Here is a 13,889-nt window from a genome sequence, read left to right on the forward strand (position 1 = left end):
CTGACTCACAGCTCTGAATCTCCCTTCCACAAACCATCAGTCTGAAAAGGGATCTGTGTATGTTTAAAGTAAGAAGGACAACCCTCCTGTTTTCCAATCTTTTCCCCTCAGTAACTGCATAAGAATAGTTCGGTTTCCCTTCCCTGAAGATAGAAGAAGAAAAGAGAAAACGGAGGTAAAGTGAAAGGACCCAAGAGCCCCTCCAGCACAGTAAACAAGGAAAGGACAGAGAATACAGTCCCTCAAATTGCTGCTCTGTTAAAGTAACTTTTGTTAGCTCTCAGATACCATGGTGATGGCAGATTAAACAGACAGGGAACATTGGCATCTGTGAAAAGCAGAATAAAAGTGTTTGCCATGAAAACAGAAAGTTAAAGAGTTACAAAAGACAGATAAGTTTTAGCTTGTTTTCTGTGTAGTACACATACCACCCAGCCAATACTGTACAATGGCAGAATTTTTTAAATATTTGCTTTTACTATTGCATTCCCATGGATCACATTCTCTTAATTACATCCAGAAGGGCGCAGTGGGGCTGCGTGCATGTACAATACATGAGGGCAGTATATGGCCCCTTGTGGTAAAGGCGATGGGCTAAATTCATCCCGGATGTAATCATGCAGCACACCATCAGAGCTGACTTCAATGGAGTTTAGCCCCATGAACTCCACTCCCACAAACCTAAAAAGCAGTCTGCCTGTTGGGCTGAGACTGCAGCTTTTCTAAAAGCAGATGGAAGAAAAAGTAAAAAGAGGAACAAACCAAAGCAGGATTGTGAAATGATACAGGCTGAAAAAGCCACTGATTTAAAAACAAACAAATAAGAGATGAATAGACATGTCCACCAGGATAAAGCTCCAACGTTTAGAGAATTCCCCTGGTTGCTTGGTCTGCATATGATTTCAAAAAAGCGTTGTGAAATCCTCCAGCTATTCACTCCAGCTGAGCCTGCTTAATTAGAATTCCTAAGCACTTAGGCACATTTCCTTAACAGCTAATGGCACAAATAATCACTTCAGGAGACAGTGAAATATACAACATTGACTTTATTTCCTTCAGTTTTATAAAAACAGTCATAGCAAGGCTCCCCCACAGTTTTGTGGCTGAATCAAAACCACAACCCAAAGTTTTAGGAGGCAGACACGCTTGCAAAGTCCCTGCTCCCCAGCACTTCTTCAAGTGAACAGACATCCAAAGACATTTCATGCACCATGGCAATGTTGAATTGGAGCATCGTTAATTCCTTAGCAAAAGGCTGTGGGAAGCATATTAAAATGATGGAGAGCGTCATTTATTAATCTGTGATGAAAACCAGGCTTCTGTTGGGGGCTTGTGGGGGAGGGCAGGGGGAGGGAGAAGATAGGCTTGTCTGTTTAATGCTTGGCTCAGATTTTTAAAAAAGGAAGAAAGAAAAAGGCAGCTGAGTGCAGTGCTTCTGGCTGTGTCTTTCTGTATGTTCCCGGTTGCCAGCATTCACAAAGACAGAGTTATGTAATGCTCTCCTATCAGGAATCCGAGTTCAAAAACATTTCATGAAGTCTCATGCTGTTCTTGCCCAAGCAATTGTTTCAGATAAAGAAAAGGCTGTATCAGCGCAATTCAGCTGTCACAGTCCTCTGCATGAAACAGCAGCGCTGTGCGCTCTCGCTTTCTCTCTCACTCACTCACTGACTCTCTCGCTCTCTCTCTCTCTGTGCCTTATGACAATCTCTGTTCACTCCCTGGGGGGGAATAAAATCTCTCTCCCAAACCACTTCATTGGTTCTGTCTGTGGAACAAAAAAAAGGACATGTCCAGGTGTGTTCCCTTTTTTTTTTATTTTAGTGCTCTTCTGCTCTTTTGAAATAGGCCACTTCTCTTTGCTGGTTGTTTTGAATGTTCGCATTTCTTTGCCGTGTGCCTGAATCTTGATGCACACTGGCAACCAGCAAAACAAAAGCTGGATGTACAGTGAATAGCACATTAATTGCACAAGAGCATCAAAAAGAGAGAGTTTTCTCATCTTGTTTTCAAAGTAAGCTGTTCCCAGAAACATGCTAATTTCCGGTGGAATCATTTGGGGTACATTTTCAGAAAGATGCATCACTATTTCATGCCAACAAGAAATTGTGGACCTACTTGTTGAGCATGGAATTTCAAATGCAGGGCACTGTTCTACTTTCAAAAGGTGACACTTGAGATGATAAAAATGAATTAGGTTATTAGGCAAGAGTCTAATTTATAAGACACCTAAATGAAACATTGAATCTATCTCCCCTTGTAAGTATTCTCACACTTGTTATCTAACTGTCTGTACTGGGCTAGCTTGATTATCACTTCAAAAGTTTTTTTTCTCTTAATTAATTGGCCTCTCAGAGGTGGTAAGACAACTCCCACCTGTTTATGCTCTCTGTATGTGTGTATATATATCTCCTCAATATATGTTCCATTCTATATGCATCCGAAGAAGTGGGCTGTAGTCCACGAAAGCTTATGCTCTAATAAATTTGTTAGTCTCTAAGGTGCCACAAGTCCTCCTGTTCTTCTTTTTGCGGATACAGACTAACACGGCTGCTACTCTGACACCTAAATGAGAGTGCCAAAATAAGTGGGTGGAATAAAGGCATGGCCATATACTTAAACCTGTATTCAATATATTTATGTACCTAACTGGGCACCTAATGTTAACCAATATATTTGCACACGCAAATAATTCCAATTTGCCTAAAAACATTCTAACTATAATACTTTATTTTCCCTTTTCTACCAATCACATTACTGTGAGATTGGTTTGATTTCTGAAGATCTTTTATTGTTCCTTTAAATTTATTTCTTTAACTTTTACAAAGTCAGTATCAACTAGCCCTAGTAACTACTATTACAGACAGTAAAGAACAATGCAAATTATTAGTCTTTAACAATATATGTCTGGTATAACACTTTGCATGGTGTCAAGTATCAGAGGGGTAGCCGTGTTAGTCTGTATCCATAAAAACAACAAGGAGTCCGGTGGCACCTTAAAGACTAACAGATTTATTTGGGCATAGAGCAAATAAATCTGTTAGTCTTTAAGGTGCCACCGGACTCCTTGTTGTTTTTGTGGTATAACACTTGATTCTATTTTTCAAGAACTAATTTGTTTGTTAGACCTTGCAAAATTCCTGTGAGGTGGATACATATATATATATATATATATATATATACACACACACACACACACCCATTTTACAGATGAGAAGCCAATGCACAAAGAGGTCGAGTGATTTCCACAAGATCAAGCACCAAGCCAGTGTAAGAGTCAGGAATAGTACCCAACAGCCATGGCTCCCAGTTCCGTGCTCTAAACACGATGCTCCTTTTTAATTATCTGTGTATTGACCTGCTGGCATACACATTTAGCTAACAAATACCTTATTCTTTAGAAAGAGCAACTCAAATTTAGTTTATATCACACTGTCCAAGTAAATATGAAAATGATGACAAATTATCATTGCAAGACTGAGGGCTTGATCCAAGTCAATGGAAAGCTTCCCAATAGGCTTTAGATCAGCCCTGGAGCAAGAAGATCAAAGGAAAATATATGTTTATTGTTACAGAAATTATTGATGTGCTACTTGAACAGTATAGTAATATGATAGATCAGAGAGAGCACCCTGTATAAATCCCAATGGATTTTCGTCATGTTGCATCATATGTATTGAAAATAATGAAATGAAGAGAGAATAAGTAAATGTTACTCTGCTAAAAGACATACGGGGGTTTTTTTTGTATTCTTTCAAAAGCGATAAATATCTGTAAGGACTTAAAAAGAAATTAGGAAGGAAAAAACTCGTTAAAGTAGTTATATTTTTTGTTCCAGCATAATTAAAAATAGGCTTTCATCGGCTACTAATTTCCTTTGTGGATACCAAAGATGTTTCTTTGAATGAGGTGTCAGACAGCATTTACATTTAGCACAATCCTGAATTCCTTAGTCATGCAAAACTCTAATGGACTTTAGTCCCATTAACTCCCAAGCTAACAGTCTCATTCCTTTCAGTCACTCTTCATCTGGAAAAAAAACTCTGTGCAAATATATAGCACAGCATGAAAGATTTTTTACTATTACTACTACTGAGAATTAAGGAAGAATTAATTTAGCTCAAACAACTAACAACACTTTGAAGCAGCACCTTCCAGTGGAGGAACTCAAAGGGCTTTACAAGCATTCATTAATTCTCGCAACATTAAATTAAATTAATGGAGATATCCTATCTCCTAGAACTGGAAGGGACCTTGAAAGATCATTGAGTCCAGCCCCCTGCCTTCACTAGCAGGACCAAGTACTGATTTTGCCCCAGATCCTTAAATGGCCCTCTCAAGGATTGAACTCACAACCCTGGGTTTAGCAGGCCAATGCTCAAACCACTGAGCTATCCCTCCCCCCATAGCTGACAGAGAGGGGGGGGGGGGGGTATTAATATACTCATTTTACAGGTGGGTAGATTGAGGCACGGAAATCTTAGCTCTCTTACCTAAGGCGATACAGCAAGTCAATGGCAGAATCACCATCAAAACCCAAGTGTTCTGACTTCCTGTCCTGGGATATGAGCAGGAGACCACAATCTCTCAGAAATACCTTTAAAACAAAAATTCAGTAAAAAACACACTAAGGCTCTGACCCTGCAAACACTTAAGCATATGTTTAACTTTACTACCATGAGTAGTCCCAAGAGACATCAATAGAGGCAGTGTGGCCCCCTGGATAGTGCACTGGACTAGGACTCTGGAGACCTGAGTCTCTGCTCTGCCAATAGCAATGCTCTTGCTGAGTCTTGGGCAAGTCACTTCTCCAGGGCCTCAGTTTCTCCATTTGTTAAAGGGGATAATCATACCAATCTCCTTTGTAAAGAGTTTTGAGATCTACTGATATGAACCGCTATATAAGAGCTAGGTGTTAGGCCATAATACTCTTACTCAAATCAGAGGCAAAACTCCCATTGACTTCATTAGAGAGAAATGTGTCCATGACCCTTGCCACTATTTCTCCCTCCCACGTCCTCCTGAAAATTCAGTATAATGTGGTTTTCAGAACGTTTAATCCTAACCCAGAGCTCTGAAAAAAAAAACGAATAAAAACCGTGGCGTGTGCAAGCTTGCTGCTTCATGCAAAAGCACTATGAATGGAACATGTAAAGAGAGCAGCTGGTTGGGAAAGGGAGAGAATGGAAACTCTGAGGGATTTTTATGGCTTAAGGTCATTGAATATCACAGCATAAGCAAAATAAACTATTTATTGCCACCAGCTTTATATAATTGGGCTCTCCCCCCCCCCTTCAAAGTATTAAAGATTGAAATCTTAATGACTCATTCATATTGCATATTCCATTCAAAATTATGCTGATTGCCTCTGAACCTATGCATAGCAATGTTTTGTTGAAGATTTTATTAGCAGCACAAGGTGAATTTAAGTGCATGTCTCATATATTAAGGAACATCAACAATATTCCCTTAATATCAAGCACCTATGCTGGAGTTTATTAGAATTTCTGGCCAGCTGCATCAACATTAATAAATACATTAGTTAATGCTTGAAAACCTATATGGGTCCTTGTATTATCTTGAGTGTCAGACTACAAATGCAATAGTGTCTATTGGCCTGTTTCTAATCTTGCTTCCTCTATTGTAAATCAGAAGTCAATGGAGTTAATTAGTGCAAAATTGGAGTGAAAACATAATCAGGTCCAGAGTGTTTATAAAGAGGTACTGTGAAAAAAAAAATGAAATTTGACTGACCCAAGATGCTGACATGTAGGTAATCAATTATGACATATAAATCAGAACTCAGGTCCCCATCCTGAAATGTGGTGGACCCCTGTGTCCATACCTTGTCCCACTGACTTCAATGGGGCTCTGCACTGGTGCAGAGTTCCTTCATTAACAGTGTACATTGCAGGATTGGGACCTTATTTATTAGCTAGTTCTTAAAACGTACCCGACATAAAATTATATTTTGTGAAATCAATCACACTCTTCAACAAATGCAAATTTTTGTTTCACGGCCCATCCATTGTATGTGGTGAATTCAGCAGTGCTGGGAAAAATTGGTGACAATCTTTTTGTGAAAAGTTACATGAATATTTTCACAAGTTCATTCTGGCCAACTTTTCAATTCCTGGCATTCTGATTTTTTTTAAACAAAATATCAGAAGACACCAAACATGACTTTATGACCTGGGGGACTTCAACTACCCAGACATCTGTCGGAAAATAATACCGAAAGTCACAGATTATCCAACAAGTGTTTGGACTGCATTGGCGATGATTTTTTATTTTAGAAGATGGAGAAAGCAACTAGGGGAGAGGCTTTTCTAGATTTGATTTTGACAAATAGGGAGGAACTGGTTGAGTGTGGAAAGTGGAAGATAGTTTTGGTGAAAGTGATCATGAAATGATAGAGGTCACGAATCTAAGGAATGGTAGGAGGGAAAACAGCAGAATAAATATAATGGGTTTCAAGATAGCAGACTTTAACAAACTCAGGGAGCTGTTAGGTAAGATTCTATGGGAAGCAAGTCTAAGTGTAAAAACAGTTCAAGAGAGTTGGCAGTTTTTCAAAGAGACATTATTAAGGGCACAAGAGCAAATTATCCCACTGCCTAGGAAGGATGGCAAGAAACCACCCTGCCTTAATGAGGGGATCTTCAATGATCTGAAACTCAAAAAAAAAAAAAAAAGAGTCATGCAAAGGTGGAAAGTAGGTCAAATTGTAAAGGATGAATATAAACAAACAACACAAACATGTAGGGACAAAATTAAAAAGGCCAACGCACAAAATGAGATTAAACTAGCTAGAGACATAAAGGGTAACAATTAGAAGCAAGAGGAAGACCAAGGGCAGGGTAAGCCCGATACTCAATGAGGCAGAAAAGACAGTAACAGAAAATGTGGAATTGGCAGAAGTGCTAAATGACTTTTTTGTTTCAGTTTTCACTTAACAGGTTAGTAACGATTGGACATCTTTATAGTGAACGCCAGTGAAAATGAGGTGGGATCTGAGGCTAAAATAGGGAAAGAACAAGTTAAAAATTACTTTGTCAAGTTAGATGTTTTGAAGTTGCCAGGGCCTGATGAAATGCATCCTAGAATACTCAAGGAGCTTACTGAGAACATATCTTAGCCATTAGCGATTATCTTCAAAAACTTATGAACAATGAAAGATGGGAGAGATTCCAGAGGACTGGAAGAAGGCAAATATAGTGCCAATCTATAAAAAGGGAAATAAGTACAACTCAGGGAATTACAGTTTAACTTCAGTACCTGGAAAGATAATGGAGAAAATAATCAAGCAACTTGCAAACACATAGAAGATAATAAGGTGATAAATAACAGTCAGCATGGATTTGTCAAGAACAAATCATGTCAAACCAACATGATAGCTTTCTTTGACAGGGTAACAAGTCTTGTGGATACAGGGGAAGCGGTAGATGTGGTAGATCATGACTTTAGTAAGGCTTTTGCTACTGTCTCACATTACATTCTCATAAACAAACTAGGGAAATACAGCCTAGATGAAGTTACTATAACATGGGTGCATAACTGATTGGAAAACCACTCCCAGAGAGTAGTTATTAATAGTGCACAGTCAAGCTGGAATGGCATACTGAGTGGGGTCCTGCAAGGATCGATCCTGGGTCTGGTTTTGTTCAATAATTTCATCAGTGGTTTAGATAATGGCAGAGAATAACCCTAACAAGTTTGTGGATTATATCAAGTTGGGAGGGTTTACAAGTGCTTTGGAGGATAGGATTAAAATTGAAAATGATCTGGACAAACTGGTCTGAATAAGAACAAATGCAAAGCACTCCACTCAAGAAGGAACACTCAATTTACTCCTGGGAGGAACCTGTCCACTGAGCATGCGCAGAATTCCTGTCCTCTGCAGATTTCTTTGCTTCCCCGCAGAAAAATGACTTTCTGATGGGGAAGCAAAAGTGGTCATGTTCCCCTCCCTAGCAATGTGGGAGTATTGTTTCTGGTGCCTGGAGCAGCCTGCAGAGAGGAAAATCTCTGCGGGAGGGGCTGGGGACCAAATAGTGGCTCCTTCCCTGTGCATGCTCAGCTGCTAGCCCTGGATAGGATAGGCTGGCTGGGGGTGGGATTGGAGTGCACTTCCCCCACACAAAGCAGCTGGGGCCAGGTCAGACCCACCCCCAGAAACCTCCCCTGGCTCGAACCCCTCCCTCCCCCACTTCCTGCCCCCATTGCTCCTCAGCTGCAGGGCGAGGGGTCCCTATACAGTGAGCTGATCCTTCATCCACCCAAGCCCCATACATCTGGACTCTCACACACACCCAGAGCCCCCCGCACCCAAATCTCCAACCCACTGAGCTTTACCCCCTGCATCTGGAGTCCCCTCCCCCCACACCTGGTCCTCTCTGTCAAGCCCCACCCCCTGCATATAGACCCCCACAGAGTCCCACCCCCTGCATCCATACCCCCCATCCCTGCACCCAAACCACTCCCTGCACTCAAACTCCAACCCCGGTGAGCCCCAACCCCTATGCACCTGGACCACTGGCATCAGGACCCCCATCCTACCAAGCCCCACTCCTCCAGCATACACACCCCCACACTCAGACCCCCCGCCACCCCCACACACACACCCCTGCTGAGTCCCAACCACTTTCACCTGGACTCCCCTGCACAGTCCCATTGCCCCTGCACCTGGAACCCCCTAACAAGCCAATGTGCATCCAGATCCCCCACTGAGCCACCCACACCCAGATTGCCACAGACAGTACCTTCTCACCCCACACCTTGATCCTCCCACACTAAGCCCCTCCACACTTGGATCCTGCAAGGCTGAGCCTACCTGCCTACACCTGGTGCACCTGGCACACAGGGGCAGAGTCCCAGAGTGTTTCTGGGGCAGCCCCAGCCCTTGCGCTGTGTCATGGGTTGGGAGAAGCCTCACCGCTGTGTCCCTGTCCGGGGAGGGAAACTGCAGGGTGATCTCCCACCTCCGTGTAGCCAGTGGCCTGTGCTCTCCACTGCCATGCTTGAGCCTCCACATTTATGTATTGACAAATAAACATTTGCAGAATTTTAAAATGTGTAGAATTTTTAATTTTTTTTGGTGCCACATTTTTAATTTTTGTGGGGGAGAGTTCCCTTGGGAGTATCAGTTGCACACATACATAATGGGAAATGACTGCCTAGGAAGGATTGCTTTGGAAAGGGGTCTAGGGGTCATACAGTAGAACCTCAGCGTTACGAACACCTCAGGAATGGACGTTGTTCATAACGCTGAAATGTTTATAACTCTGAACAAAACATTATGGTTGTTCTTTCAAAAGTTTGCAGCTGAACATTGACTTTGAAACTTTACTATGCAGAAGAAAAATGCTGGGTTCTCTTTATTTTTTTAGTAGTTTACATTTAACACAGTACTGTACTATGCTTGCCATTTTTATTATTATTTTTGTCTCTGCTGCTGCCTGATTGTGTATTTCCAGTTCCGAATGAGGTATGTGGTTGACTGGTCAGTTCATAACTCCGGCATTTGTAACTCTGAGGTTCTCTTGTAGTGGATCACAAGCTAAATATGAGTCAACAGTGTAACACTTTTTCAAAAACGCAAACATTATTCTGGGATATATTAAAAGGTGTGTTGTAAGCAAGACATGAGAAGTAATTCTTCCGCTCTACTCCATGCTGATAAGGCCTCACCTGGAGTATTGTGTCCAGTTCTGGGCACCGCATTTCAGGAAAGATGTGGACAAATTGGAGACAGTCCAGAGAAGAGCAACAAAAATGATTAAAGGTCTAGAAAACATGACCTATAAGGAAAGATTGAAAAAATTGGGTTTGTATAGCCTGGAGAAGAGAAGACTGAGGAGGGACATGATAACAATTTTCAAGGACATAAAAGGTTGTTACAAGGAAAGGGGTGAAAAATTGTTCTTATTAACCTCTGAGGATAGGACAAGAAGCAATAGGCTTAAATTGCAGCAAGGGAGTTTTAGGCTGAATATTAGAAAAAACTTCTGAACTGTCAGAGTTGTTAAATACTGGTACAAATTGCCTAGGGAGGTTGTGGAACCTCTGTTACTAGAGGTGTTTAAGTTCAGGTTAAAGAAACACATATCAGGAATGGTCTAGTTATTATGTAGTCCTGCCATGAGTGAAGGGGACTGAACTAGATGATATCTCGAGGTCCCCTCCAGTCCTATGATTCTATGATTTTCATCAAGATGTGAAAAATTCAAAATCACATTTTCCACATGAAATTTTAGTTGTAGATTTTGAGAAGGAAGAAAATTTTAGTGAAATTTCTACTATTTCAAAGTACTTTCTGCAAATTTGAATTGTATAAGAATAAACATTTACAACTGTTTCTCATATTCCCAGTATTCAGTATCCAAATCAACCACATTTATTCTGTGTAAATTGTCAATGGACTATAGCATCTATCTAGCATGGGTAGAGTGTAAATATAAAAGTACAAGTTTTTGTTCAGATTAACCTAATTATATTTTTAGTTAAACATATCCCTGTTTCTGAGAAATATATCTCAAAAAGTCTTTCATTTTAACCAACTTGTATTTTTAATTCTATTATCAAAACAAACTGTGCTTTACCATATATACTGTAGCATTACTGCACTTTGAACATTATTCTTAGGCCTGGTCTACACTGGGGGCGGGGGTCGATCTAAGATACACAACTTCAGTTACGAGAATAGCATAGCTGAAGTCAATGTATCTTAGATCGACTTAGAATCACTTACTTTGCATCCTCACGACGCGGGATCGACGGCTGCCGCTCACCCGTCGACTCCACTTCCGCCTCTCGCCATGGTGGAGTTCCGGACTCAATGGCAGAGCGATCGGGGATTGATTTATCGCGTCTACACTAGACGCGATAAATCAATCCCCGATAGATCGATCACTACCCGCCGATCCGGCAGGTAGTGTAGACATACCCTTAGCAGTAAAATTCTTGTATAGTAGGTACCTAAAATAATGGGTCCAGATTTTTCTCTTTGTTGCATGTTGCTGCTTCAGGGCCTGATTCAAAGTCTCGTGAAGTCACTATGGCCCAGATTTCAATGGGCATTAGGCACTTAATTACCGTCGAGTATCTTAGCATAGGAGTCTATCCATTGACTTTGCATCAGATCCTTTGCGATCTATCACACCTGATCTCCATCTACTAAAGAGAAACAGCACAAGAAAGAATTTTGCATCAGTAATAACATTAATTACAAAAGGTCCTATGAAATAATGAATGTGAAAAATCCATTGTTTGGCATCTTTACAATGTTTATTTTGGAAAACAATTTTTTCCCTTCATTGAAGAAGTCTAATATTGGAGAAGTTTCAAAAAATAGGATGTCAACTAAATAATGAATGGGACAAAGCAGTCTATCAATACATGGACAGAATCATGCCTAACGAATCTTGTCTATTCTGAATAAGTATTTGTTTGGGGCATTTTTTCTGATTTGTCAGATTGCATTCATATTGTGAAACATCGTATTTGGAGACATGATTAGCGGTGAGAGAAAGAACATTTAGATTTATTATTATTATTTTTAATTTTCAACAATAGGGACCTTTCTGCCATCTAGTGGGTTTTTTCCATGTCCTTCCACCCACTCCCCTGCCTACTGGTGATTCCACTATTGTGGCATCTGAGGAATTTACCCAGTCAGAAAAAAACATGAAAATGAACTCCAATTGAAATAAATGTACATCCTTGGTGAATTCACAGTTTAGGATGATGACCCAGAGGTTGACAAACACCCTGGAAATTTCGATGCAAGATGCAGAAATGTACAGGTGGTATCAGTCTCACAGAGTTTATTGCCTTTTTAGAATATCTTGTGATCAAAAGTGGAGAAGTACAAGCATTGCCTGATGAAAGGTCTTGAAGCAACCATCTAACCAGTGGCTAAAATTGCTCCCTTTAGCATTCAAACTATTTTAATAATCTATAGGGAGGAGATATGAGCTCAGAAAACAGGGTTAGGACTGGTAGAAACAAACCAGCTGTTTTAGGTTTTGTTCACACTTGTCTTTTCCCCATTGTTAGCATCGATAACTATGCTAGACAAGATACCCCTGGCCACCACCCTTTTTACTATAAATATTGTTTAGACCTGCTTTGAGAAGGGATACAACATGGTGGTAAAAACACCAGTGGCCATTAGAGCCCTCTCTCCATTAGCATTCTGCTGTTGCTACCACCAGTGAACCTAAACTGGTGGTAACAACAGTGCAAAATTTTGGGAAGGAAAAGGCTACTGTAGACAAGGTCACAGAGGAGTGTCCAATGCCTCGGAAGTTGCTGGCTACTCCTCACTGGTGTTTGTTCCTGAGTACACCACTGAGTATTCATAGCCTGTAAAGCTACTGAATGACAAGCACAACATTGCAGGCCATTGGATAGCATGGTGTAGGTCTTAATTAGAGTACTTTTCAGCATGTTATCATTTCATCTTCAAGATGAAGAAAGAAGCAGCTGGTGCCATAGCTCAGACTGTAGAGCACATTCTAGTAGGAGTTCCAATTAAGAAAGGCATGTCACACACTATTATGAGCCCTTACTGTTCATTGCAGAGCTGTGCTCCATGGAGACTGTCAGTGTTGGCAAATGCAAGGTTATGTACACTGGAAGGAATTATTTGAACTTCTTTTCCAGATATCTGGACTAAAAACTAGCTAAAAGGATGGGTTTGGAGGGCTACTATCCAGTCAGGTACCGCAGGAATCAGTGTTAGATCTAGCCTTATTTAATATTTTCATAGATGATCTGGAAGAAGGAGTGAAAATTACATGAATGCATTTCTCAGGTGTTGTTAAATGAAGAGTAGCAGCCACAAAGGGCCCCAGAAAGATTAAAAAGGTGGACAAAAGCACAACAAAATTATAATCATCTTGGAAAAATCTGGGGTGGGAAAACAATCCAATGCATATCCTCAATGAGAGGGAAAAACTTGAAGAGCAGTAATGCTGAAGGAGACCTAGAAGTTGTAGTGGCAAATCAGATATATTTGCAATGTGACATGGCTGTAATGAAGGGCAATGCAATTTTCATTTGCCCACATACAGGCATCTTGACATGATGCAGAGATGTTAAGAAGGATGGTCCACTTTGATAAAATTCTAGTATGTCCTCACACGGAATGTTGTATTCAGTTCTGGGTACCACATTAGCAGAATAATAGGAGAAAACTGAAGAAGTCCAGCGGCTGGTGGAAACGACTTATGATAAGAGATTTAAAAAAAATAAAATATGTCTATATAGCTTTGACTGAGAGCTGTCAAAGGAGGAATATGATAACAGTTTAGTAATATTTGCAATGTGGTCAGGAATCAATTAGGATAGTATACATGGAACATTGATGCTGAGTATCAGAAAAATCTTCCCACCAGATGTATTGGGTTGTGGAATAGCCTCCCAAGGAATGTAAAGGAATCCCCAGCTCACAGAACTTTTGAGACTAGATTGGACAAAACACTGTAAAATATTCCATAGAGAGCAACCCCGTATTGGCAGGCTAAGAGACTGCACAATCTATTAGGACTGTTCTGTAACTGATCTCTGAGATTCTATCCTCCATTAGTGTTAGCTGGATGATACAAAATTGGACTGACACAAGATAGAAGCTGGGGGGAGGGGCTAATTAAGCAATACCTCACAGGAAAATGAAGGTCGTCATGGAAAACTTTTTTATTTCTTCTGTTACTGAATCCTATGAGGGTCTAGTCACCAAAGAACAATAAAGCTCAGGAAAGTTTCTGAATTCTAGGCAGGCTGTAGAGTTAGCACAAGACCCCCTCCAGTGAAGCTGCATTATTGGGCATCGCGTAGTTTCTTTGGTCAGGCAGGAAAACGAAAGATTTTCCACATGATAATTTGTC

Source organism: Chrysemys picta, chromosome 3 (genome assembly GCF_011386835.1).
Source record: "Chrysemys picta bellii isolate R12L10 chromosome 3, ASM1138683v2, whole genome shotgun sequence".
NCBI classification, from domain to species: Eukaryota; Metazoa; Chordata; order Testudines; family Emydidae; genus Chrysemys; species Chrysemys picta.